Genomic DNA, 27,840 nt, shown 5'->3' with positions numbered 1-27,840 from the left:
CACATTCAGTGCTCACAAAGCCACTGACTTATCCGAGTTTCCTAGAATCAAAGGTTTCTAGCTCACCAGCCTTATTCTCCTCAGTTCCCCATCTCCTTCCTTATCCCAGATACAAACACTACACAAACTGGCATCTCACTCAGCACTCCGCCATCTTGGCTGCTTCTCCTGGCCACATGGCCTCTTTCTGCTCTCTGTTCTGCTCCCTCTGCTCTCTCATGCTAATCATCCCAGGAACCAAGGGGGCAAGCTCTCGTTCTGCCCCCATTTTATATTGTAGCTTCACAACCTCTAATCCAATATACAAAATAGGGAAGTCTCTAATACAAAGTCACTTCTCCAAGGCATGATTGGATTGTACCACCCCACATCAAAAAGGGTGGGAAAGGCTTAATCCCAAAACCAAGCCCCAGGCTACAAGGATTCTACCTGCCCATAGAGACACACATTAATATCACGTGGGCGACGGCCTCCTCGTGGGCAGAGCCATCTTTAACAAAGTGAGCATAATATATTTTATCTGCCCAACAGTACTCAAACCAACAGAGCTACCTGGCAGGGCTCTTCAATTATAAATTGAGAAATTTGGACTAGATGACCACCAATGCTGTTTCAACCTCTAACTTTCTCCATTGTTAAGTACTCTTGAGTTCTTCAATATATTCACTCTGCTTTCTTGAAAAGATTCTTCAATATCTTGCTAAAAATATTAACTGGTAGTTATTGCTTTAATTGATATTATCAATCTGTTCCTAAAAAAATTCTATGAAAACCAAATAAAATATTAAATGCTTACTGTTTTTTCCCAAATTGTAGGAACTTCCCAAATTACTAAAATAAAGGATTTGTAACCTCTAAGTCTTCTTTAAATTCAAATTATATGTGAAATATAATATGTGAGGGGTACAGGAGGAGTTGTGGTAAGGTACCGAAGAATTGCAAAAATTAATATTGGTATTTTAGGAGAAATAAAGGACCCTGTCCTTTCTTTAGAGAATGAAGGGTTAAGGATATGGGAGTTTCCTGACTTGCAAGGATGACTGGGTCATTTAGTTTAACTATAATTCTCTGAAAGGATTAAGGTTATCTGAAGAATTTAGAACTTCCTTTCTCTTTCAATAAGAGACAAAATTTACATACCACCCTACACCGATTTTAAGTCTTCCTCCCTTCCTGGAATCCTGAGAGTGGCATATACCTCTAGAAAAAGGAATGGGAGGTAGACACTAGAAGATTTGTGAATGTCTTTGATATGTAAAGCGACATCACTATTGTGTTACCTTATAGGTTTTAATATGTAGAAATGTTTTTATAGATCCTATAGACAAATGTAACCTTGTTACTGAACTGATTATTGTGTCATGTTCCCCTTCCCTTTCCCTTTCCCCAAAACTGTATGTGATCAAGTCTATATAATGAGCTGCAAAGCTATATTGGACACTGCATGATTTGGGTCAGCTATACCCCGTGTACGTCATATGCAGCCGGCTTATTAATAAATCTCAAAAATTCATTTGGACTTGGTGACTCTACGTAAACCTGCGGAAGTAAGGTATAGTACTTTACAACAGAGTCAGTCACCGCAAGAAGTGCCTCTGTGGTATACAGGTTGCTTTGAGCTAAAGGCAACTTTAGCCTCGGGCTTAAGAGAAACTTCTGCTCCTCTCTTTAACTACCTTGGAGAACTTGAATTAGGGAACATGCCCATAATGGGAGATTATCTGAGATAACCTCTTTTGACCTACCTATAGGGCAGGACAAACTTCTCTTTACTAAGCATGTGCTTTTTTTTAATCATCCTGCAATGACCCTTTCAAGCCCCCAAGGCGCCTTACCTCATCCTTAGCTCAGATGTCTTACATACCCAGGTTCCTTTTCTGTCTTTGAACCTCTCAAGTATGTGTATTTCTCATATGTAGATCAAATAAGTTTATAAATATGATATTTATGTTTGCTTGCTTATAGTTTGCATTGAGTGTGGGGGACAGGCTGTAAGCATGCAGGGTCCTTATAGCCTAAGGCTTAGTTTTAAAACTAAGCCTCTCCCACCCTAAGTGACTTTGTATCAGAGACTTCCTTGTTTGTATATTGGATTAAAGGTTTTGATTTCTACACTATAAAGGAGAGCAGAGAAAGGCCATGTGGAGGAGAGGAGAAGCAGCCAAGATGGCGGAGTGCTGAAGGAGAAGCCAATTTGTGCAGAGTTGGTGCAGAGAGAAGGAGATGGGGAAGAGAAGTGAATAAGACTGGTGAGGTAGAAACCTTTGATTCTAGGAATCTCAGATAAGTCAGTGGCTTTGGGAGCCCTAAATGAAAAGAGAAGTGTTTTTTTACTGTGTGTATTTCTTGCCCACTGGGTACAAGCTAGGATTAATGCTAATGGCCCACCAGCTCTTGGCTCTGTTATTTTATTACTGCCTGTCTGAATCAAGTGCGAACCTGCATGGGCCAGGCGGCTGTGATGGTGGCTATGGCTACTGGCTTTACACTATACATATGTATGTATTAAATTTGGTGATTTTTTTTCTTGTTAATCTGTCTCAAGTATATTTGCTTATTGGACCAGCCAGAAGTTTCTTGAAAGTAAAGAAAAGTTTGTTCCCCTCACAAAAATATGTAATTTGAATTCAAAGGGGCCTGGCCTTAGAGATTGCAACTCTCTTATTTTACAGTTCAGGTACTAATCCATTACTTAATGCAATTTTCACAAAATAGTGAATTTGTTTATAATATTAAAAAAACCTTCTAATTTACCTGTTTTATATACTAGATAATTTTTTCTGTGGAGAACCTTATAGAGTAGGCAGTTAGACAGGCATGAGCAGAGTGGAACACTAGACCAGGTACAGAATGTCATGAGAGCAGAAAGTCCCAGATGCCTAGTGACAGGAAAAAATAGAGGAAACAACTATTATGCTTTAGGACTTCACCTCCAGGGTGGCATTTTCTTCCCTAGCATGTTGTTAGTCCTGCAGTTTAGACCCCCTTAGAGGAGGGACAAGTGGGGCAGATAATAGCCTCATATGACTTTTTTACAAACTCTTGTCCAACCACTCCCTTAAGCATTAAGCCCTCAGGACAATTGAGGCAGGATAGTAAGAAGCTAGGGAACTTCCTTGGTAAGTAGAATGGGAAACAGATAGCTGAACAAACTGGCTGAGCAATTTACAGCCAGACACAGAAGGTTACTTCCCTATAGACAACCTCTAAGCTTCAGTTCTATGTCAGCTCCAGGCCCAGAAAAGCAGCAAAACCAGGTGGGTGACACCAGGACCAGCTGCAGTGACTTTAGACCAATGCCCTGGTGCTGAGCAATCAGTTGAGACCACGACCCTGAAAGGGCACACCTGGTAAAGTTGATGAATATTTTATTGAGATCCTCCCCTAAATTTAGTCTTGAAATACCCTCAAAACAAAGAACCTAGTGCACACTCTTCTTCCTAGAAGCACTCCCACACTTTCTCTTCCCTCTCTTTTTTCCCTTTCCCCTCTTCTTCCCCCACAGGCATGTGTCTCCTAAACTCTAAGGGTCCCCATAAGACTTGCAACTAGGGGAGTAATGGGCAATGGCAGCTCATCCTGGGCTAACCCCTTGAAACTGTGCACAAGACCCCCCTTTTCCCTGACTTCCTAGTGAGCTAACACAGCCCTGTCTAGGCTCATTTCTTTCCTGTAACATTTCCAAAGTGTCAAAGCAGCCCTAGTTACACTCTCCAGTGGCTTCTTCTCTACTAAGTACTTCTTGTTTTATGCCCATCACTTTAAAAATTATACTCTCAAAATGTCCTGGACTCATGTGAAATTTTTTTTGCATGAAGTCAAGAAGAACCCACACACTACTGACCAGCCATAGGCAGACCTGCTCCAGCTCAGGCCTCATTTCTGTGAAGACAGGGAGGTTTTAATCAGCATCTAATAATCTTAGGAAAAAAATCCTCTAGTCTGTTGATCATAGAAACAGAATTTTGATCAAACTAGAGGTGACATCTAGACCTCAATTGTGTTTCAGCTTCGAGCCCAGCAAAGCAGCAAAATCAGATAATGTGACACCATGGTTGACATCAAGACCAGATAAAATGACTATGACTCCCCACCCTAGTGCCAATCAATCTGTGGAGACCACAACCCTAGAAAGCTGATGAATATTCTATTAAGATTCTCCCCTGAGACCTGTCCTGGAATTCCTGCCTTTAGAAAACAAATAAAAACCTTAAAGCCAGGAACCCGGCACATTTTCTCTCCAGAACACTCTGTGTCTTTCTCAGGAGTGTACTTATGCTTTGTTCTCTTAAGCTACAGAAGCCCTTTTTTTTCCTCTGTAACTTATTTCCTGAGTCCACACAGCCCAGCTGGCTCACTTCTTCTACCTCTGTGACTTTCTAAATAAACTTTCACTAGAGCTCTTTGCTCTGAATTCTTTCTTAGCCAAACTCAAAGACTGAGCAGCGGTGTCTAATTGCAATTATCCAGATGTTATATACCTTTATAATTATGCTTCTTCTATAGGTGCTTGCTTAATTGAAAAAAAATAAAAGTGAAAATTCTGATTGAAGGGTAATCAAAACTTGCAATATGCATTTAGACTGCTTAGAGGGACTAAATTCACAAACTAATTACTGGTTCATCATATGCAGTGCTACATGCTTCTCTGGACTGGAAGGAAGCTGCCACATATAATTGTATTTCTTTAGGCCCAAGTTAGCATGACAGGCAAATGTGTGCCAAAACCACAATGTTTTCCATTTTTGTAAAGTGGAAGGAGCATAGACATAGAAGGCAAAGTGATGCCACTGCCTTGGGGTCATAAATCTCTTGTTCCTGAACAACCTGGGACAACTCATTCTTTCTCAGTTATGGAAAAAAAGAAAATAACAAAAAAAAAAATTTTAACCTTATTGCGATTTTATTCTCTATAAAAACCATTTCTCTGAAAAAGATGCTCAGACACAAGGGCCTGAGAGGTACTTTATTATGTTTTCTCTATATTATTTTGCAACAAAATTTCTGTCCAGTTTTGAGATTATGAATTGTTTAGTAATTTCCCTATGGACAGAACAAATTAATACAGTAAAATTGCAATAGCACATTATATAAACAGCATTAACACAACTGTTCCAATTGTGTAAATAAGAGATTCTAGGACTGCTGGGTATATTTTGAGAACTAATGTATATAAATTATAGAATTGAATTTTTACTTACTCTGGATGTAGAGTTGAGAATGGATTGAAGGAAGTTATCTGCTTCTGTTGGAGGAAACTCAAGAGTTAAATTTTTAGCTTGAGTAATGGTGGCTTTTGAAATGGTCAGTGGGTTTAATGGTTAATGCAGGTAAAGGCTATGTTTCAAGAGCTGGGACGCTTGAGCGGACCTGCATGATTCAACAAAATCTGCGGGCCTGCATGACTCAACAAAATCTGCAAGTAGTTCACCTTTGTGCCCCAAGGGTCTGCAAGTAATCCATTTTTATGCTCCAAGGATGAAGCACCCACTAACTATGGTTCAATTAAATTTGACTATGATCTAACTCTTCTTTGAAATTCCAAAAACACTTACCTACCCTTTTCTTCCTCTTATAAAAAGTTTGGTTTGGGATAAGATGGGAGATGGCTTTGGAAACATAACCCCTATCCTCCCAGATGACTGGCCATCTGAATAAAGCACCCATAAAAGATTTAATTCTTGTCTCTACTTATTTGGCTGAGATGGTGACAGGCAGCACAAACTCTGATATTCCTTGTTTCACTTCATTTTCTAAATTCATCCTTTTACTTATTGTCCTTTCTTTGTTCATTTCCAGAAAGATAACAAGGATAAAGGGCAAAGGGAAAAAAAATAGTAACAGAAACAGCTTCTGTAAATCCCCAACTTTAGTATTTGCATCTGTGTGACTCAGCCATTTCACTTCAAGGTTTTTGCTCAAGTAAATTATTTGATAGGTGTGAAAAGATGTTTGTGGAAGGATCTTAACCATAGTGGTATTATTCCATTTAGTTCAGCAAATACGTTAGCAAATCCATGTTGTGGAGAAAACGTTTTTCTTTATTCTTCAAGGTTCTTCTGGCTGACATAATAATCAAATTGACATGAGACACATTAGCAGGGGGAAAACATATTTAAATGTAATAACATGTACATCTCTTATGTACATGGGAGAGATCCAGGAAAGCTTAGTAACATGCCAAAATAGTAGCTATCTAGCACATAGACAGGAGCTTCGAGTTGCTGTACAAATAAAAGTCTTTCATGCGCAGAAGACAGTGAGAATGAGAAAGTCCTATCAGGCAAAAAAAGCAGATTGGTTATTGCAAGGTGTTTTTCTTATAGAGGATGGCAGTGATTTATCAGGCAGATTACCTCACTGACCTATCAAGAGATTCCTGATTGACAGGTTAAGATTTCATTTCTGGGAGAGCCAAAGCTGTCATTAGGTTAGGTCTCAGTTTTGTGCCATGGGGCTAACTAAGCATAAGAAACTCCATTTTAGGCCTACTGTTTTGGTTTTTTTTTTTAAACAATCTTTTTTATAGTAAACTGGTTATCTAGTAAATAAAATGTTTCTTTAAGTGCTGGGAGCCACTCTAGCAAATTCATAAAATCTGGGAAGAGGGTCATTGTATCTCTGGTCTGTAGCTAGTGTCAGAATCACAGGTGACAGCCTGAACATATAACTGGAACCTGAAGTGTGTGTGTGTGTGTGTGTGTGTGTGTGTGTGTGTGTGAGTGTGTGTGAAGGGGGGAGGTCTTATAAGACTAAATTCTTAACCTGTGACATCTGATACTATATCTAGGTAGATAGTGTCAGAATTGAGGTGAATTATAGGACACAAGGCTGGTGTTGGAGGACTGTTGGTGTGAGGACCATCCCCCGCCACATACATACAAAACTTGGAATTGATTCTAGAACATAGACTTCCTTCCTGGAGATTTCCTCCAGTTACAAATATGTAGCTATATATTCATGCAATGGAATGATATGCTTTTATGATGGATGTATTCATTTATTTATTTATTCTCATAGAACAATATTCATAATATATTATGAAATGAAAAAAGGAAACCAATACAAGGTATTGTGGTGAGATCCATTTTATACAATGTAGGATATATTCATGTAAGTTGAACATGTGTAGAAAAATTTCCAGGTTAACTGCAACCATCCTTGGAGCTAATTTCTCTTGTTTTGCCTATCTGTATTTAAGTATATGCAAAATTATTCTGTATTACTTCTGTGATTAAAAACAAAGGAAAGGATGCTCATGGAATGGGACAGCTAGGATAGGAGAAAAGTGGCTGACTGCTAGCAAGATGAGTGCTGTGGTATCTGGTCACCCTAAGCAATGCTGATGCTGTGGATAGGGACACTTCATCAGCTCGCATATTGCAAATCAAAGTCAGCATATAAATTTGAACCCAGGGATGTCTGACTCTAAAGCTTGAGCTTTACTTGACTATTTTAAAAAACTGTACTATGTTACTATCCATAGCTGCTCTGAATATTGATGCAAATGAGAATGAAATAGTTAAGGGAATTCAAAATGAGTCCCAGTGACAAACAATTTACAAGCTATGAAAACCGCAAGGAATCTGCATGCAGGATTGTCCAAAAATGAGCAACTCATGCTGGGAATTGTCATCTTATTATAAATGTCTCCATCTTCATCCCTTGCTCTCTGTTAATAATTCAAGCATTTAAATTTTTACTAGATTGCAGGTTGACATGCGGGGCAGTCTGACTTCACAACTGTCATATTCAAAATTGGAATGGGACGAATCATTTTCTACTTCTCATCAAGTCACCCATTTGTGTTAGCCAAACACTTCTAATGGGGTAAAGAGGTGCAGGTGATGGAAGGCCATCTCGTAAAGTTAACATTTGTAGCGCAATCAAACTAAAGGTCCATTGGATTTCAGTTTAAAATGACGTCAGGCTGGTCGCTGCTGATGCATCACCCCAAATTTCTAAAATATCAATGAAAACACAGAAAAAGACAAAAAGATACATCATCTCAAGAAACTAAAACTTTAAAAGAGCCCATTGCCAGTTTCTGAGAACACTGACTAAATGTAAAACCAAAGAAGCATGATAGAAAAAAAATATATTGTTAGTCTAAAATTGCTAACTCCCAGGAAATGGAAAATTTTCCCCCCGGACAAAGATATAAAAATATTTTATTCCTTTCTGCACTGTCAGTCTCTAAATCAATGCTAGTTTGTAACCATACTTTTATTATGTGTGTGTGTGTGTGTGTGTGTGTGTGTGCATCTGATTATTCTATAGCAGCCAGAATATTGAACTGATGTCTCTCTGTACCGCTTTCTATAACCTTTCAGAAATGTTAATCCAAAAAAAAAAAAAAATAGCGAGCCAGAGACAGGAGAAGGTGTGCCATTTTATGCATTGGGCTTTCATGTGAGATTTGATTTGAACAAGTAGTTTTTCCACAGTAATGGCAGACTTGGCAAGTGGAGAAAGTGACTAATCCTATTATGAGCATTATATATATATTCCCAACTGGATTAGTGAAGCAGGATGAAGAACAAGGTTGAGTAAGATGAGCTAAGAGTCTTGCCTGTAGTTTCATCAATTTAATCCTGCTGTGGCCAGCTTTTTGACAAGGTGTTCATTTTATACTTCAGGGGCATGCTTCCACTGGTATTGATCCTCGGTCCTGGCTCTGAGACATCAATGAATGTGGCCTCAGGGAAGCTCCTTAACTTCTTTGAGTTTCAGCTTCCTCCCCTGTAAGCTGGAGATTATTACATTTATTTCAAAAGGTTATTTTAAGAAGTTAATATGATTGTAGCTGCAATTGGACACCATCAAGAAAATACAAGAGCCTATTATTATGCCATCTTCTCCTAAAGTTTTAGTATACATAGTTTACCTTGCAAAACAGCCCAACTTTGGTGAAGGCATTGTCCTCCAAACCACTAAAGCATTTAGGACCTGGTTAATTTAATGACCATTTAAAAATGTTACATAGGAATTATTCATCTTTTTGTGTATGTTTACCTCCTCTCCTTTCAACCAGACTGTAGGCTTATCCAGAGCAGAGCCCAGTGGTTAGACTTGCTTATTCCCCCTTCTGCACTCTACTGCCCTGTTCTTACTGAGGGTTTGAGAAATGAAAGTTGATGATCTGGTCGTCAGTTTAAGTTCTATAATTATTTAGGTATTTTCCTGCAGCAGGCAGGGACATATTGTTCTTCTCTAGGTGTGAAACACTAATATTAATAGCATTCTATATGCTATTATATATGTATGTATGTATATATATATATTAGTAAGAATGTATATAGTAGGAACATCTACCATGGAATATATATAGTAGGAATATATATAGTGGGAATACTTATCATAATGTGTAAGGTCACTGAAGGCAGGACTGCTTTAAAGAGGTTTTACTTATTTATTGAGATCTATACATGTTGTATAGTCAACTATAGATATAGGCCTAATAAATACATCAGACAGAAATTTCTCCAGTAATGAAGGTGCAATCTTTAGCCAGAAGGTGCCATAAAAGTCTCAAACCTGTATTTGCTGTTGATATGTGAGAGATAAAAAAGTAAATGTAAGTACACTATAAAAAAGTATTTGCTATTTTAATTCAAAGTGCTAGCCATTATAACAATTTATTACAAAACATTTTCATATTGCCATATATTTTGCCAAGGATTATGCGGTCCTTTTTATTCAGTATACTGTGTTTTATGAGGTTCCTATATGATGCTGCTGTTCATTTGCAAGGAACTACATTTCCCAGGTGTATAAACTGAGGAATTTGTCTTCAGAAGAACCTGTGGAGGTGGGAAGGCAGTACAAGTCTTTTTCAGCCACCTTTTCTTTCTCCTTATATGACCTTTAGGGAGATGGCTCACCTTTCATTGGTCTCTGCCAGTTTAACATTCAAGGTCTTCACAAATTTTGGCTCTAATAAACACCACACAATATGTCCCTTTATTTTGGACAAAATAACTATTTTGTCATTTTTCTGGTGTTTTGCCTTTGAGCTTCTTTATGGTGTTTTGCCTTTGAGCTTCTTTATGGTCTAAGGAGGTCTTGATTGATAGAACCTAAAATGTGGCCCTTCGTTCTGCTTCCTTGCCCCCATCCCTTTCCTTCTTTTTCTTACTTTTATTTTATTTTATTTTATTTTTGAAGTGAGAGGAGGGAAGCAGAGAGACAGACTCCTGCATGTGCTCCAACCAACCAGGAGTCACCTGGCAAACCCCCTACAGGGCAATGCTCTGCCCATCTGGGGCCATGCTTATCAGCCTATCTATTTTTAGCGCCTGAGGTGAGGCTCCATGGAGTCATCCTCAGAGCCTGGGCTGATGAGCTCAAACCAATCAAGCCATAGCTGTGGGAGGGGATGAGAGAAAGAAAGAGAGAAAGAAGAGGGAGAGAAGAAAAAGCAGATGGTCGCTTCTCCTATGTGCCCTGACTGGGAATCAAACCCAGGACATCCACACACCAGACTGACGCTCTACCACTGAGCCAATCGACCAGGGCCTCCTTCTCGTTCTTGTCATATTCCATCACTAGTTTTGATTCCCTTTACCTGCTTTAGAATCTCACTTTTTCTTTTCTGTTTTTTTTCAGAAACGTTTTTCCTCCCTCTTTGCCACAGAAAAAAAAAAAAAAAAGATGAAGCCCTACATGATCTTCCAAGATGGTCTGGAAAAGAGAAACATTAAAATAAGGAAGGAAAGCAGAAAGAGTCAATGGTTTCTGAAAATCCTAAACCAGATGTTCTCAGTCCTTTGAATCAAATGGAAAGCTTTTAAAACCACTGATGCCTAAGCCATGTCTGGACAACTGCATCATGTTCTATGGGCATGGGACGTGGGCAGTGATAGGAGTGAGGACCACTGTATGGTGTGGCTTTTAAATTTCCTGATTGGTGGCACCTGGTGCCAGGCAGCTAGAAGTGGGGGAGAGCTACTGAGTGTTCACACCTGGACAAGATAGCGCTGAACTGCGGCTCCAGAGAACCAGGAGGTCCTGTTCACGTCGTGCTGTTTCTCTGCCTTGGTGTCAGGGCTCAGTAAAGAAGCCTGAGCTTCCAGGTTTTCTCCGTGAGGGCGGCTTGGTTATGTTCTGCCCCTGGCATGTGATTCCCTCAGGCACACTGAAGACCTGGCCACATTCCCTGCAGACCATTCAAAGGGGCCTTGTTTTTTGTAATTCCTAAATGGTAAGGTTAAATGCATATGCATAGGTTTATCTAATATTATCTGGAGTGATTCCATCAATTAACTGCTTTTCTTACTGGCTAGGAGGCTGAGGAAGGAGCTCTCATTTGTTCCACATTTTGTGAGAACTCGTCTCTTGCCATGTGGTCTCGCCTTCTGTCTCCCACCCTGACTTTCTATATGTAGGTTCCACAGTGCGGGCCTTTTCCCTTTGTCTGCTGCTGCCATTCGCTTTTGCCTCCTCACACCCTCCCACTTAAGCTTCGTCCCTGTGGTGCATTTGCCTGCTCATCACCATCTGTCTCCCACACTCTCCTGCCCAAGGATGTTCCATGATAAATGGCTTCTGAGAGAAGTGCTCCTTCCGTTGCATCTTTTATTCCAGACTTAAGACACCCCATAGGCCTATCACCAGGATTGTCTGAGGCCCAGCCCCCTCTGTCCCTCCCCAGCCCTGCCAAAATCATGCAAGAACTTATTCTTCTCCCAGGCCCCTAACTGGAGTGTGCATTTTCCAAATAGGCAGAGTAGCAGGGAAACTTCTCTGAGTGGCAAGAGGCGGGCTCAGAAAAGCTGATCAGCTCAGAGCATGACCTGGGTCCTGCTGAGTCCTGAATGAGCCATTCATCCAGGGTGACATCTGGAGTTCAGGTACTCAGGGAAGAGCTTATTTATTTAGAGGGGAGATGAAGCTGTGATTGCAGACGTCCTTCCAGTCACCCAGAAGGGAGGAGGAAAGGGCGAGGGTTATCATCCGGACACTGTAAATTATAAAACCATAGCTCTATTTTCGAAGGTGCGGAGAGAAAGCTTTCCAGGGTTTCAGGAAAGGGGCTACAACCTAGAGGTTCAAGAGCTCTGCGGACCCCTGAAATTATGCAGTGTTCTGTTGGTATGTGTGGATATGCATTTTCCTAAGTCTATAATTTTAATTATGTTCTCAGTGGATTCTATGACAAAAAAAAATGCTAAGAACATTGTTTTAGAAAAGAATACAGCCTGACCAGGCAGTGGCGCAGTGGATAGAGTGTCGGACTGGGATGCCGAGGACCCAGGTTCGAGACCCCCGAAGTTGCCAGCTTGAGCACAGGCTCATCTGGTTTGAGCAAAAGCTCACCAGCTTGGACCCAAGGTTGCTGGTTTGAGCAAGGGGTTACTCAGTCTGCTGAAGCCCCACGGCCAAGGCACATAAGAGAAAGCAATCAATGAATGACTAAGGTGTCGCAATGTGCAACAAAAAACTGATGATTGATGCTTCTCATCTCTCTGTTCCTGTCTGTCTGTCCCTGTCTATCACTATCTCTGACTCTGTCTCTGAAAAAAAAAAAAAAAAAAGAAAGAAAAGAATACAGAGTCCTGAGTGTAAAGTGCAGTTCTTGTCATTTTTATTTCCTCTTCTCTTCAGACTCACACACCCGAGGATAGAGCTCAGGATATAGAACGCACAGAGCATGCTCAGAAAGTACCTGTTGAACTATTCTCTGTAACTACCTCCCAGACTCCAAAGACAGAACATGCAAAGGGACACTATGTGAGATTCACTCAGGGGTTCTAGTTGGAAGTTCAAAAGGCTTAGGATCTGGTCTGAGTCCTACCATCTCTGTGAGCTATGGCAAGAAATCTCACTTCTCTGGGCTCCAGCTGCCCCCTCAGGGTTTGGATTATACAATCTCAGGACTACTGTTCAGTTTTGAGAGTCAAGTAGTCTGTTCTTACACAGAACAGTTAGAATTATTCTACAATTCTAGCAAACAAACAAGGAGCCCAATTCTTGTGTGTGTGTGTGTGTTGTGTAGAATTTGACTGTCATAGGGATTATGAGAAGGAACACAAAATATCTTTGTATTTGCCAATACTCAAGTTACAATCCTGTTCTCTATTTCATGTTATATAAAGGATTGGCTCAATTGTGTGACCACAAAGTGGAGCATTAAATCTATGCCTAAAATTGGACAAAGCAGTAGTGAAATACTTGGATCATGTTCTCAAGTATCTTACAACCTCATAGATAAGATTAATTCACGTCAAACGGAGAAAACAATCACTAAACTGCAAGGCAGCAATTATAATTGTAATAACCCTGAAGGCTGGAGTGATCCCAGAGGTTCCAGGTAGAAGGTGGGACTTAAATTGTGTCTTGAAAGTTGGGCAGAATTTAAATAAGTGGCAAAAGGAAGATGCTCCCAGTGGAAATGGATGAAGATGGAGGTGGGGATCAACAAGGTGTTAGGAGAAAAGCAGATTGGTCTATCTGACAGAAGCAGAGATTGTTTGGGAGAAATGTGTGAGTTCAGGCCTTGAAGGCCTGAAGGGAAGTTTGGGTCATGACATCTCCCTGGAGAAGCAAGCAGGTGGCCACTGGGGCATGGCACCGGGAGCGTGAGTGTGCTCAGTGGACTGGAGACCCAGCTGCACCCTCACATGGGTATAGCTCGAGAAAACCAAGACAACATTAGAAGTAGAAGAAAGAAGACAACACACCCTGGAACTGAAGCAGCAGCAGTTGGCTGAGCTTGACGACTGTGTGTGGTTAAGGGACCATTTATAGACCACACTGTTCTCTGCTGATATTTCAAGTCAGGTGTTAGTTGAAGTCCTTGTTTTCCCCAGAGAAATTCTGAATCTAAAAGTCCTAGTATTCTCTGTCTTTCAGCCATTGATAGGGCTGATGCTACTGACCAGAGGCGTGGATAACCCAGAGCCACTCAAATTGTTCCTTCTCATCTCCCTCATTTCCAACAGCACCTGACTGAGCAGTGAAGTAAGGCTGTGTCTGAGTGAGTATGTGAGTGGCCAGTCCGTCTCTGTGCATAACTTTAATAGTAGGCCATCCTCCACCTAATATTAGGAAACAGTGTGTCAGGAATACGATTTTCTTTTTCAAGTACAACATCATCCAGCCCTTTGAGGGAAAAATGAAAAACAAAGAACTTAATGATTTTACCCTTCAATCATTAGAACCTTATCTAAACAAAGGTTCTAAATTGTTTATATCCCATGGCATAAGTGACTGAATAGAAAACCATTACTGCTATTGCCATTATTTTTGTTCATACAATGCTTGGTGGTGATATTTTTCTAAGTTGAGTACTCTACCTGGAGTGGCCGAGCAGTGGCCCCTGTCTATTTCCAGGTTGAGGGAAGGGTATGTATGGAGTCTCGTTGCTGGCACCTTGTGTGTGAGCTGCTTCCCTGTGTAATAAGCCTGCAGTGTGCCTGATGGAGGAGACACACACTGTGTCTAAAATGTCTTTTCAGGAAGTCAAACATGGTATGGAGAATCAGTAAAAGGATCAGTCTTATCTACATGGATATAGAACCCATTCTAGAAGAAATAATTTTGACAATATAAAAAGGTGGGGACAGACGTTGTCCAGACAGGGAGTAGCTGAGGGCTTGGGTGACACCCTGGACAAGGTGATATGATGTGGCAAAAAGGTTTTATTGCAGAAGGGAATTGTGAGCTGTGCGGGAGGACCATGAAATTTACTCTGTAAGAGCAAGAAGAGATAGAGTGCTGGGATTTGAAAGAAACAGCTCTGAGCAGAAAATAAGAATAGGAGACAAATACCAGGACAGATAAATGCAGGTGCTAGTTGCTTTAGGCAAAGGCTGTAAAACGGTTTGTCAAAAGGAGTCTTTTATTACATATAGATAGAAAGTCTGCTTTTCAAATTGATGTTAACTCTTTCTCTTGATTTACAGCTGATTTAAGTGGATGATGAGGAATGCCAGCTTCATGAATCTACAGTCATTGGCAGGTAGAGTGTGTGGACACAATTTTGTCTGTTCTAATAAAATCTTATAAAAACAGCCATTGTTATCCCTTATTGAACCTGTGCTCTGTGTCAGGATCATTGCACTTTGTATTCACCACATCCTTATAAGATAAATAGTATTATTTCCCCCATACCTAGATGAAGACAATAAGATGTAAAATATTCTTATCTGTATACTGCAGGTTATAACACTATTATTGAGATAATTCATGTAAGTTGCTTATCCCCTTTTTACTATTGTCCTGTAGTCCATAATTTCTAATTGCAAGAGCAAATGCCAACCCAGCCTCTGTCTCTAAAGCCCACCAGCTCTGTCCTGGGTCATGGGAACAGCATTCTAAAAGCTTGCTGTTTCCCCCCTTTTTGCTCTATTTGGTAGATTCTCGGACTGGACAACTAGAAAAGTCAGATCCTGGTACTCTATTCTGCCAGAGATCTTCATGGTCTAAAAATCCTCATATATTCTCCTCCCCAATTAACTTTCCCTGTCGACTCCTCCTGCTCCAGCACAAAGCCCTAACCCGGCAGTCTCTGGAAAATGGCACAGATTGTCATCTCAGGGCCTTTGTGCTTGCTGGCTATTTCCTCCATTAGGAACGCTTTCTTGTAATTGCTTGTTATTTTCTCTCACTTCATTTAGGGCCTTTTGCTTAAATTTCTCAGGAATACCTTCTTAGACCATCCTATTTTAAACTGCACTTCCCACGTGCCCAGTTCTCTTCATCTTTCTTCCCATAGCAACTATATCTGACATGCTAAATATTTTATGTCTGGGTGACAATATCTGCTGTTGCTCCTCCTTCCTGGAATGGGTGTTAGGCCAAGGCAGATGTCCTCCTCTGTATCCAGTGCATATTGGATGCTCCCAATCTGTGTTGAATGTTGAATGAACTCTCTTAATCTGCCTTGACCTCTAAAGACTCTCCCATGAAACTGGAGTCTTGTTCCAGTACTCAAGGACAAAATATAGCTTTCAGTTTTCTTTCTGAAATCTCCTACAAATTAGACAAATCAGTATCAGCCAGCTTGTGGCCAAAATAAGCAAGGGTTATTAAACTCTGCTCATGCTGAGAAACAGCTCGCCACCTTCTTCATCCTTTTGGCATTTGTTGGGCCCTGGCAGAGAAAAGCCCAACAAAAGAGCATAATTAGGAAAAGACAGCCCACACCAAACCAACCCTGTCAACACAGAAAACTAGGTCATTGTTCCTAATATGAGGCAGAAGAGCCCTGTTTCTAGCCAGGCTGTGTTCCACTTGTGTGAAAACATAATAATTAATTGAATTAATATAATTTTGACTATTGTGGAAAGATGTGTGCCTTTTAGAAATCTGCCCTTTTATGCAGATGGCATATCTTGTGCCTACTCTGCAAAGCTCCCGATACACCAAATGTCTGTATGGTTATGTTTTGGGAAATGCCCTCACTTAGCTCTCTGTGTGACACATACTCATGGCTTCATACTATGTATGAGCCAAACCCAGCCCTTCCCTCCCAACAGATTTGAGGCTTCCCCTGAGAGAAGTGCAGACTGTCTTCTAACTTCGGTTAAAGTTATGGAATACCTAATAGAAGCTCCCTCCTCTATCTCGTAAGTGCTGTAAATGAACTGAGCATTAACCCTCACTAGGTAACCTTGAAAAACTTTTTGAATGTGCAGCAATCACAATCTATCATACTTACCAGTGACCAAGGACAAGTCAAGCTGTGAATTACAGCGGCATTTCCGAAACATTTTACAGGACCTAGGAAACATGACCTTCTGTAGAGCCAGTATCTAAGGCCAGGGCCACCATCAAAGCTGCCCAGCCCATGCCGGTTCGCATTGGATTCGGACAGTTGGTAAAGAAACAACGGAGCCACAAACTGATGGGCCATAGCCTTTAATCCTAGCTTGCACCCGGCAGGCAAGTAAAAATACACACTGGGCTCCAAAACCCAGTTACACTCAGTGCTCACAAAGCCACTGACTTATCCGAGTTTCCTAGAATCAAAGGTTTCTAGCTCACCAGACTTATTCTCCTCAGTCCCCCATCTCCTTCCTTATCCCAGATACAAACTCTACACAAACTGGCATCTCACTCAGCACTCCACCATCTTGGCTGCTTCTCCTGGCCTACTCCACATGGCCTCCTTCTGCTGCTGGCTCTACTCTCTCTTCTAATCATCCCAGGAACCAAGAGCCCAAGCTCCCGTTTTGTCCCCATTTTATAGTGTAGAAATCCAAACCTCTAATCCAATATACGAAATAGGGAAGTCTCTAATACAAAGTCACTTCTCTGAGGCATGATTGGATTGTACCACCCCACATCAAAAAGGGTGGGAAAGGCTTAATCCCAAAACCAAGCCCCAGGCTACAAGGATTCTCAACACACATTAATATCACCTGGGCGACGGCCTCCATCTTTAACAAAGTGAGCATAATACATTTTATCTGCCCAACACCTTCCCTGGGCTTTCTTGGTAGGGGACAGAGAGTGTAGAACAAAGCACAGCTCTGGCTATAAGAACCGCAAAGGAGGCATCTCATTTTCTTTTTCATCTCCAATCACAAAAAGAACTGGAATCATCTCTTCACTTTCTGAGTTCCTATTTACAGGTTGCAAACATGAATTCAAATATTTTACACATATCAAGAACTGTTGCAATATAAATCTGGCCCAGGATCCAAGATGTTGGGATGATTTTGAAGAGCAAGTCTACAATCAGGTTCTATGCAAACAAAGGAACAAAGATAGAATACAAAATTTAAATGAAAATTAAATATGTTCCCCCACTCCTCTTCCACCTAAACCGTTACCTCTCATTCCTTCTTTCAAAAAAGTTCACTTATTAGTTTGTAAGTGAAATGGACATGTGTTATAAAACTGAGCTTGATGGAGACTGAGCCTCTTAGAATCTTAGCTGGACTCATGTGAAGTACCTTTAAATTTTTACCTCTAAATTCTGTTTTACCCAAAGCAGCTGAGGGGTCTGCAGCTTCTTTCTGAAAGATTATCCAAATTTCTACCAAGGTATGACTTAGTTTAATGTCTTCCCTTTGCAAAGAGTGAAGACAATATTATTTCACCCAAAAGTAATGTTACTTAATGTATAAACCAATATTAAGCTAGTTAGTAAAAGATAAATTGATATTTTGAATTAGTAGTATTTTTCCAGAACCCTATAAATAGCAGTGTGTCTGTCGATCTACATGCAAGACTGTTCCTAGTGACAAAAGACTTGTTGGAAATTAAAGTAGATATATTATAAGTTACCATTCATGAAATATTGAGGAAGAAAAACATCTCATAAGTCATTCTATACACCAAAGGGAACACAATTATGAGCCTTTATGAATACTTGTCTTGGTTGTGGTCTAATTGTCTTGCCAAGGAATAGTTGGGGCATTCTTATTTATTTGCCTTTATTACAAATCAATTTAGCTCATTTGCCTACCTTGAAAATTGCTTGCTGTCACTTTTTTTTCTCCCCAAGACATTAGACTGTGAAAGACTTTAATATCCATGATTTGCTGTGGCAGGGCAGTGCCCCATGCATGTTCAAGGTACCTTCAGATTTAACAGTTCCTCTCCAGATCAAAGTCACATTAGGAATGGAAACTGATCCTAGAGCTTTAGCAGCCAGGAGTCAGTTCTTTGCAATGACTTTCTCAGTATCATTCAATCTTCTTTGACCTGCCTCTCTGCCTTTCATTTGCATTCTAGCCTGGCCCAAGGAGTGATTGCCTGTCCTGATTGCCTCTTGCATGGTGTTGATTTAGTGGGAACACTGTACTGTATAATTCATCTGCCCCTTGGGTTCATAATGACTTGGCTTATACAGTGTGCACAACTAAATTTCTGTCTAGGAACCTTGGCTTCAGGGCATTAAGAGCAGCAAAAAAAAAAAAAAAAAAAAAAAAAAAAAAAAAAAAAAGCGGTTTTAAACAATATAAGGGAGTTCAGCTTTTTATAAGGTGTAATCTTTGGTATTTGTGTGTGTGCATGTGGGGAATGTGGGGGATTAAATTAAGTTTAATGAATATCTACAATGTGATAGTTACTGGGACAACCATTTTACATATATTAATTTATTTCTCAAAACAACTGATGAGGAAACTGAAGCTCAGAGGGGTTAAGTAACATTCTCATGATCACACAAGTAGGATGTGGTAAAAGTTAAAACTTAAATCGGACTGATGTCAAATTCTGTGTTATTTTCCCACTTGACCTTAACTATTCCTCCTCTGTTTTTTCATGGCATTGTCTTTGTGTCCTGTCTCTCTCATCTCTACCCCTATTAATCTTATAAGCTATTCTGTGGTTACAAATAGCCCCTAAACTTCAGTGACAAATACATTTATTCCTCCCCCACTCCCCCATTCTCTTACCTACTCTGTGTCAGCTGGAGGCTATGCTGTTTCACACTTAGTTAAGGATCAGGCTGATGGAACTTCCACTATCTGGAATGGTCACCATAGCAGATGGAAAATTGCCGTGCCAAATCACACACTCATGATGATAGCTTCTGCCCAGAATTGATTCAAGTTTCTTTTGCTCACATTTCCTAACCATGCCTAAGGACCTGGCAAGTACAGTCTTACCATGCACAGGGAAAAAGAATTGGGAATATTTGGTAAATAGCACTAGTGATTATTATACTCTTTAGGTGCAAGATAATTCCACTGAATTTCTAGCTTATGTCAGAAGTACATTCACCTGCTACTGCAAATATTTTGTCTACTTTCACAAATATTTGACCATAAAAGATTTATCAAAATAGGTAGGTGATAACTGTATGTTCAAAAGCTTTGAGTATATTATGCAATATTTGTGGGCGCATTAAGAGATATTGGGTGAGTGGGTGCCTGACTAGGTGGTGGCACAGTGAATAGAATGTCAACCTGGGATGCTGAGGACCCAAGTTTGAAACCCCAAGGTCGCCAGCTTGAGCATGGGTAGCCAGCTTGAGTGTGGGATCATAGACATGACCCCATGGTTGCTGGCTTGAGCCCAAGATCACTGGCTTGAGCAAGGGGCACTGGCTCAGATGGAGCCGCCCAGTCAAGGCACATATAAAAAAGCAATCAATGAATAACTAAAATGCTGCAACTATGAGTTGTTTCTCCTCATCTCTCTCTTTTTCTGTCTATCTGTCCCTGTCTGTCTGTCTTTTTCTTTCTCTGGCTAAAATAACAAAACAAAACAAAAAACACAAAAAACAACAACAACAACAAAAAATGCACGTGCATGCGAGAGATATTGGGTGAGTGGAATTGTTTGCCAGGACTAGATCATGGGTTCTAACAAGAAGGAATGCTAGAACCAGCTGGGCCATGGCTACCTGGTGTAGTCACTCTTTAGTTTGAGAGGCTTGAACAAACTCAAAATGAGACATTGGCTAACCACCATGCTGCCGTTCTACAGACAAGTTTTTGATTCTTTAAGATTCTTTTGGCTAGCCAGGGTACACCTTGGGTATGACCAGCTAACTTCCTTCCAAATTTTACATAACATAATTCCTAATACACAAAGGTCATGCTCTCAAGGCCTGGAAAAATGACAGAAAGGATGAAGAACCCTAACTCATATTTCCATTTTCATTTCCCATTCTTCCCTCTGAAATTGTTACCTTATCTTCTGCCCAACAGAATCCTTACTATTGTACTTCATTCTGATAAAGCATAACTTTTTTTACCCAATTAGATTTACCCTTAACTTAAGAATACTATTAACTAAATATTCTATTTTTGCTTTTCTAAATCTTTAACATGAACATAGATCATCTATCAAAAACATCCAATTAAACAAATTACAATTAGAATAAAGGATTTTTTAAAGGGCTAAAGTATTCATTCCACTATAGAGCTCAATATACAATCAAGAAAGATTATTGTTATTTTACCATGATCTTTCCAACAAAGGCATGTTATTCATAAAAATTGTTTCCTTTCTGTTCCCTGAAAGAACAAAAAGGATCTTGTGGTTTCCTCAGGCCTGTGCATGTTTATACCTGTTGGCCTCCTGTCATCTGCAGTTGTTTCAGTGCTAAGGTTGTCAGCAGAAACTCTGGTAGCTAAAAGTTCTAGAACTTTATTTGGTATCTTATGATCTTCAAAGTTTGACTGCTATTTATTTACTTGTTTTATTTGCAAAATAATATTGGGAAATATGTGGACATCATTGTCATGTGACATGCGGGGTTACTGGTACCTCGCCAGGGAAAGATACTGGCTCAAGGGTCCGACAGCTGGTCAAGACCAGGGATGGAGCTTGACTATTAGTTTGGGGTGTGTTTCTTCCTCTCCCCCCAGCTCTGTACATTTCTCTTTGACTTTACAAATCGTTACTTGTAATTAGTACTATAACTAAAGAAGGCTTTAAGAAGACTACTTTGTCATAATTTCTGCTTGCTAGTAATTTCTTTTTCTATAGTGGAGAGTTCTCCCCCCCCCCTTTCTTCTGCAGAATAAACTGCAGAATAATTTTTTAATAAATAAATAATAAATGATTATTAAAATTAAGTCCAGTTTTTCTGTCTGGTCCCCCAGCCTCCTAATACCCTAATCTTATCTCACATTCTTGCTACTGCTTCTCTTCATACACATGACACTTTGCCTAAGAGCATCAATTATTATCAGACTGTGTTCCATGAGCTGCTGCCTCAGAGTGTGTCAATGTATTTTTCTCTCAACCAGAAACATTGTGCCTCCAGATGACTATCTGTTGAAATTCTCATCCTTGAAATCCCACCTCTTAACGTATCTCTTCCATGAATTTGTTACTGATTATGAATGTATATGGCTTTTTTCTTTTATGAACCATTTACACCAATGTTAGTAAGATAGAACCTTTTGTTCTGAGAGCGAAGAAAGCTCTCCACACCATGTCTTAGACATAATAGCAGCTTGATAATATATGTTCAATGACAACAGTGTTTCTCAAATATATTGGTTTCAGGATTCCTGACACTCTTAATAACTATCAAGGAGCCCTCAAATTGTATCTGTTGATATTGGACATATTATTAATTAAAATAGAAATAATTTTAAATCACAAAAATAGTCAAGCAGATAATATCATTACATGCTATGTAGACCCTGGAGAAAAGGAGAGTATAAAAGGGAAATAATTCCTTAGTTTTATTATAATTTTTTTTTAATATTTTACAGAACTCCTGGAAAGGGTTAGGGTATCCTCAGGGGTCCTTGAGCCACACTTGAGAACCATGAAAACTGTACTACAGAAAGGAACTTCAACTGAGAGTCAGGAGCTCTGGGATCAAGTTCTGTCTCTGACATAAACATATTGTTTAAGGTTTACCTGGATTTCAGGCTTCTTCTGAAAGTGAGAGAACAGGGGCTAAGTGATAGTGGGTTCTTTTCTAGCCCTAAGCAACCTTCTGAAACCCATGAACATGAGTATCATGACACTCTCAAGTGACTTCCCGTGAAGAGGTTCTGTTCCCACTTAGCATTCACTTTTTACTGTCCATTGACCTGGTTAGGGATAAATGTATTGCCCTGCCCCGAACATCATGGGATATGTTTATGGCATGATAACATGAGGATGACAGGAAAGCAGGTAGCATAGAAGGACTTCAGACATTATTCTGAAAAAAGAGTTCTCTCACCAGAGGTGTCATATTAGGGCCCTGTGATGAATTCTAGTGAGATTAAGTGATATGGTATATAAAGCTACATATTTGGAGAGGATTAAAACTTGACATAAATTTATAAAAAAAGGCATGAAAGTTCTTTAGAACTAAGTTTCAGGTCCTTTAATTTCCCAAAGCTTTCATAACACCTCTCCTAGCACCTTCATACTTGGTCTTCTTGTGCAAACCCCTACCTCACAGCATACTGGCTTTCCAAGTTAGCTTTTTTCATCACCCCATTTTCTCTGTATCAACATCTATCTGTCTTATTCCCATCACTTCAGGCCATAGTCAAGAGTTGAAAGTTAACTAACTCAGGGAAATAATTGTCTGGTGTTAGTGGAATTTAATAACATAGCATATTATATGTTGTAGGTATAACTGTGGCCCTTAGTAGACACCCTGTAGGGACTCCTGAGAATCCTATTGCACTGCAAGTTCTCTGAGCAAGATGCTTTCTGTCAGGGGACTTTCAGCAATACAAATCACACTACTCAGAGTCTGAGTGATACACTGGAAAGTGTATAGATAATCTGTGGTTAGTTCTTGACTCTGTCAGAAAATAGCTGAATAACCTTGAATACATTGTTTAAATTCTTTGAGCTTCTGCTTACCCATATATAAAATAAATTTATTTATAGTTATAAATGTAAAATATTTAGACTTAACTTTGAGACTGCTTTGATTTCATGAAATTAATGTTTTGGTCCTTGACCTTTAAAGCGTTCTGTTAAGCTGTTCTACCAATCTTATTTTTAACGGTCTCCTTTTACCTAAATTTTTTTTTTTTAGAGAAAATTTTCAGCAAAGTGCTTGCTTCTTTCCAGACACAAAGAAACAGCTATTTGGAATAAGACTGTACTCATGGTTGGAGTATTTAATATAGAATCAAGAATCTCAAAGGTTGTCTCTTAAGAAGAAAAGTGTGTTTAGTCCTATCAAATTCAGTTCTATCTTTCCTCTTTCAGAGTATTATTACTCTAAGATAATAAGCCCCAGTGACAAAATAAGTAAAAGGAGAGTCTTGACCTAGCATCAAGTGAAAAGCCAGGATTCAAAATTGTTGCAAAGGAGAAATTGTATCTGTCTGGAAATTCCAGAAATTTCTTTATAAGGATATTTTTTCTGGAGTATAGGATTCCAATTTTATCATAATATTACTTTTATTTTTTTAAACCTGGTTTCTATTATTCAGAAATTAGCTATAAGTCTTGTTGTAGATATTGTGTATTCTTCCTTCTGGTTGCTTTTTTCAGCTTTATTGAAGTATAGTGACAAATAATACTGTAAAATGTTTAAAGTAAACATCATAATAGTTTGATATAAATATATATTGCAAAATATTCCCCCATAGACTCAGATAGCATATACATCAACTTAAATATTTACCTTTTTTATGTGTGTGTGAGAACATTTAAGTTCTACTCTTTTAAAAATTTTTAATTATACAATGCAGTGTTATCAGTTACATTCACCGTGTTATGCATTAGATTCTCAGACATTATTCATCTCATGAGGAAAATTTTATACACTTTTACCGAGCTGTCTCTATTTTCTTCACCCTCTAGCCAATGCAACCTCTTTTCTATTCTCTGTGTCTATGATTTTGACTTAAAAAAATTTAGATTTCACATATAAGTGTTACATACTTGTCTTTTTCTTTCCTGCTAATTTCACTTTGCATAATGCCCTCAAGTTCCACGCATGTTGTTACAGGTGTCAGAATTTTCTTCTTTCTAGTGGCTGAATCATATTCACACATATATTCAATCATCCATTAATGGGCACTTGGGTTGTTTCCATATCTTGGCTATTGTGAATTATATTGCAGTAAACATGGGAGTGAAAATCTCTCTTTGATGCCTGGCAGATTTTAAGATTTTCTTAAAAAAATTTAAATTATTATTATTTTTTAGCAGCTTTGCTATGCTATGCCCAGGTATGATTTTCTTGGATTTTATCTTGCTTAGAGTTTACAGTGATTAGTAAATCTATGGTTTTCAGTCTTTCAATTTGGGAGAGATACTTGGTTATTAACTTCTCAAACATTGCTCTTTTCTATCTCTCTATTTCTCTTCTGGTTCTCTAATCACATTTTACTCTGAATCACTTTGTCCTATATGTTTTTTTAATGATATTTTCTGAATTTTCTATACTTTTTCTCTAATTTATTCTGAGAATTTTCTACAAACTTATCTTCTAGTTTACTAATTGTATTTTCAGCTATGTTCAGTCTGCTTTTAAATGGATCTGTTGAATTCTTAGTTTCAAAAAGTGTGTTCTTTAGTTTTAGAGTTTGCATTTGATTATTTTGAAATACATTCTACATCTCTAACAAAATTCTCTATCTTGACATCCAACTTCTTCAATATTTACTTACAATTAAGTTCAATTTTCTGTCTGATATCTTTTATCTAGAATTTTCATGTGTCAGTTCTGCTGTTGGTGTTTAAATACTGATCTTGTTTCTTGGTACTCATGATAATTTTCATTGTCTGCTGGTCCTGTGTAAAAAGTAGCACTCTAAATCATGCTACCTTCCTGTAGAAGGGATTTCACATTTTCTCTGTTAAACCATGAGAGTAGGGGCTGTTCAAATCAGTCAATAAAGGACTGAGCTGGGTTACATTCTTTATCTGGCTTGATTTAACTCTTGCTTGCCCCAATATAATGACCTCATTCTGGGGGCTCTGCTACCAGTTTTTTTCTCCCTAGAATAATAAGAATGCAAAAAATTCAGCTTTACTTTTTTGCTGTTTTATTTTCCCTTTGCATCTTTGCCTTTTGCCTCATGTTAAGAATAGATAAATATAAGAAACCAAAAAGCAGGCAACAAAAGGAAGAAATAAACTTCAAAATTAAAAACTTTTGTTTATTAAAAGATGATATCAATAAAGTAAAAATGCAAATACAGAACAGGAGAAAATATTTAGAATTCATATTTCTATTTTTTTTATTTTATTTATTTTTTTTTTTTCATTTTTCTGAAGCTGGAAACAGGGAGAGACAGTCAGACAGACTCCCGCATGCGCCCGACCGGGATCCACCCGGCACACCCACCAGGGGCGGTGCTCTGCCCCCCAGGGGGCGATGCTCTGCCCATCCTGGGCGTCGCCATATTGCGACCAGAGCCACTCTAGCGCCTGAGGCAAAGGCCACAGAGCCATGCCCAGCGCCCGGGCCATCTTTTGCTCCAATGGAGCCTTGGCTGCGGGAGGGGAAGAGACAGACAGAGAGGAAAGCGCGGCGGAGGGGTGGAGAAGCAAATGGGCGCTTCTCCTATGTGCCCTGGCCGGGAATCGAACCCGGGTCCTCCGCACGCTAGGCCGACGCTCTACCGCTGAGCCAACCGGCCAGGGCTAGAATTCATATTTCTGATAAGAGTATAGTATCCAAACTATATAAAGAATTATTACAGCTTAACAAGAAAAAATGTAAATAACCCTATTAAAAAATGGTCAGAAGATTTGAATAGATATGTTTCTAAAAAAGGTATATAAATGGCCCATAAGCACATGAAGAGATGCTCAACATCATTAGTCATTAGGAAAAGGCAATCAATACCACAGTAAAATATCAATTTATAATCGCTAGCATGACTATTAATTAAAGAGAAAATAAAAGAAAAAGAAGTGCTGGCAAGAATACTGAGAATGTAAGATGGTGTAGCTGCTTTGGAAAATAGTTTGGTAGTTCAAAAAGAAAAAGTAAAATGTAGAATCACTATATAGCCCAACAATTCTTCTAGATTTATATGCCAAAAAAATTGTGTTTGATCTCATTTACTTGTATATGTGATTAGGTAGTTTTTAATTCCAGTTCCCTCCCACCCCACCAAAAATAATAACTTCCATGCCACCTGCTGCATTCCACATCACAGGAGGCAGTGAAGGCTCAGGAATAAAATTGGGGCTTGGAGCCTCACTAGGTGGTGGCGCAGTGGATAGAGCAGTGTTTCCCAACCTTTTTTGTGCCATGCCCCACCTTAACCTTTCTAAAATTTTTATGTCCCCCCCTATGTAACATACATAATTTTTAACATTAAAAAATTGATTTGTTCACTTAATAAACATAAATGATAGGTTCTAGGAAGAAATCACTATGAAATTGTTAACAAAACACAGTAAGTAAAATTTCAAAACATATAATGAAAAACAGAAACTTAAATTCCAAATAATTTTAATACAGATTGTTCTATATTAATTTATTATTTTAATTTAGTGTGATCCTTGCGCTTGATGCTTGCTGCACAGAGATTTTATATTAGGTTCCAATTTGGTTAGCTTTAGTCTCAAGTCTCCACGTTGTGTTATATCCAGACAATTTCTTTTTTTTACCAGTAAATCATTTACAGCACTAAATCCACATTCAGCTAAACATGAAGATGGAAATGGTAGCAATAGTTTTCTTGAACATTTGGTTGAATTTGGGTATTTGATTTCTGTTTCCTCACAAAGCCATGCCATCGCTCCTTTGATATTAAATAAAGCTTTAACTGACTCATCATTTTGCAATTCTGCGAGTTCTTCTTGATACTGCATATTTGATATATCAGACAAATCTACTAACATTGGCTGCATCATCCATGTTGGGAAATCAATTTGTTTTAAATCAGAAAATCTTTCTTTTAAATCAGCCAATAGAATATTCAAATGATTGATAATAACAAGTAAAGCGGTATCAGTTACTTCACATTTTTGGAGCCAATGAAACTGTTTAAGGTTTTTGTGGTTAATATGTTTTTGACATAACTCAATATTGGTAATGAAACCAAATATCTTTGCTTTTGCATTGACAAGAGTTTTATTTGTTCCTTGAAGTTGCTTATTTAATATATTTAGTTTTTCAAAGATATCAGCTAAATAACTCACAAATGCTTTACCATCTATTGTTAACAGATACTTCATTTCAGGTTTGTTGCTTAAAAAATCACTAAGAGTATCAAACAGTTCCATAAATCTTTTCAAACAGTTTCCTTTAGATAGCCATCTTACTTCAGTATGAAGTAAAAGTCTCACAAGGTCTTCATTTTGTTCTTCACAAAATAGCTTGAAAAGACGCTCACATTTGGCACTAGCTTTAATAGCATTATCACACTTTATTACTGTATGTAATACTTCATTCACAACAGGCGAGATGTTTTTAGCTACCAAGTTTTCCCTATGAATAACACAATGCACAAGAATCATTTCTGGATTTGCATCTTTCATCAATTTTAAACA

The sequence above is a fragment of the Saccopteryx leptura genome, chromosome 3, assembly GCF_036850995.1.
Source record: "Saccopteryx leptura isolate mSacLep1 chromosome 3, mSacLep1_pri_phased_curated, whole genome shotgun sequence".
Classification (NCBI taxonomy): Eukaryota; Metazoa; Chordata; class Mammalia; order Chiroptera; family Emballonuridae; genus Saccopteryx; species Saccopteryx leptura.
Note: the sequence above shows the minus strand (reverse complement) of the source record.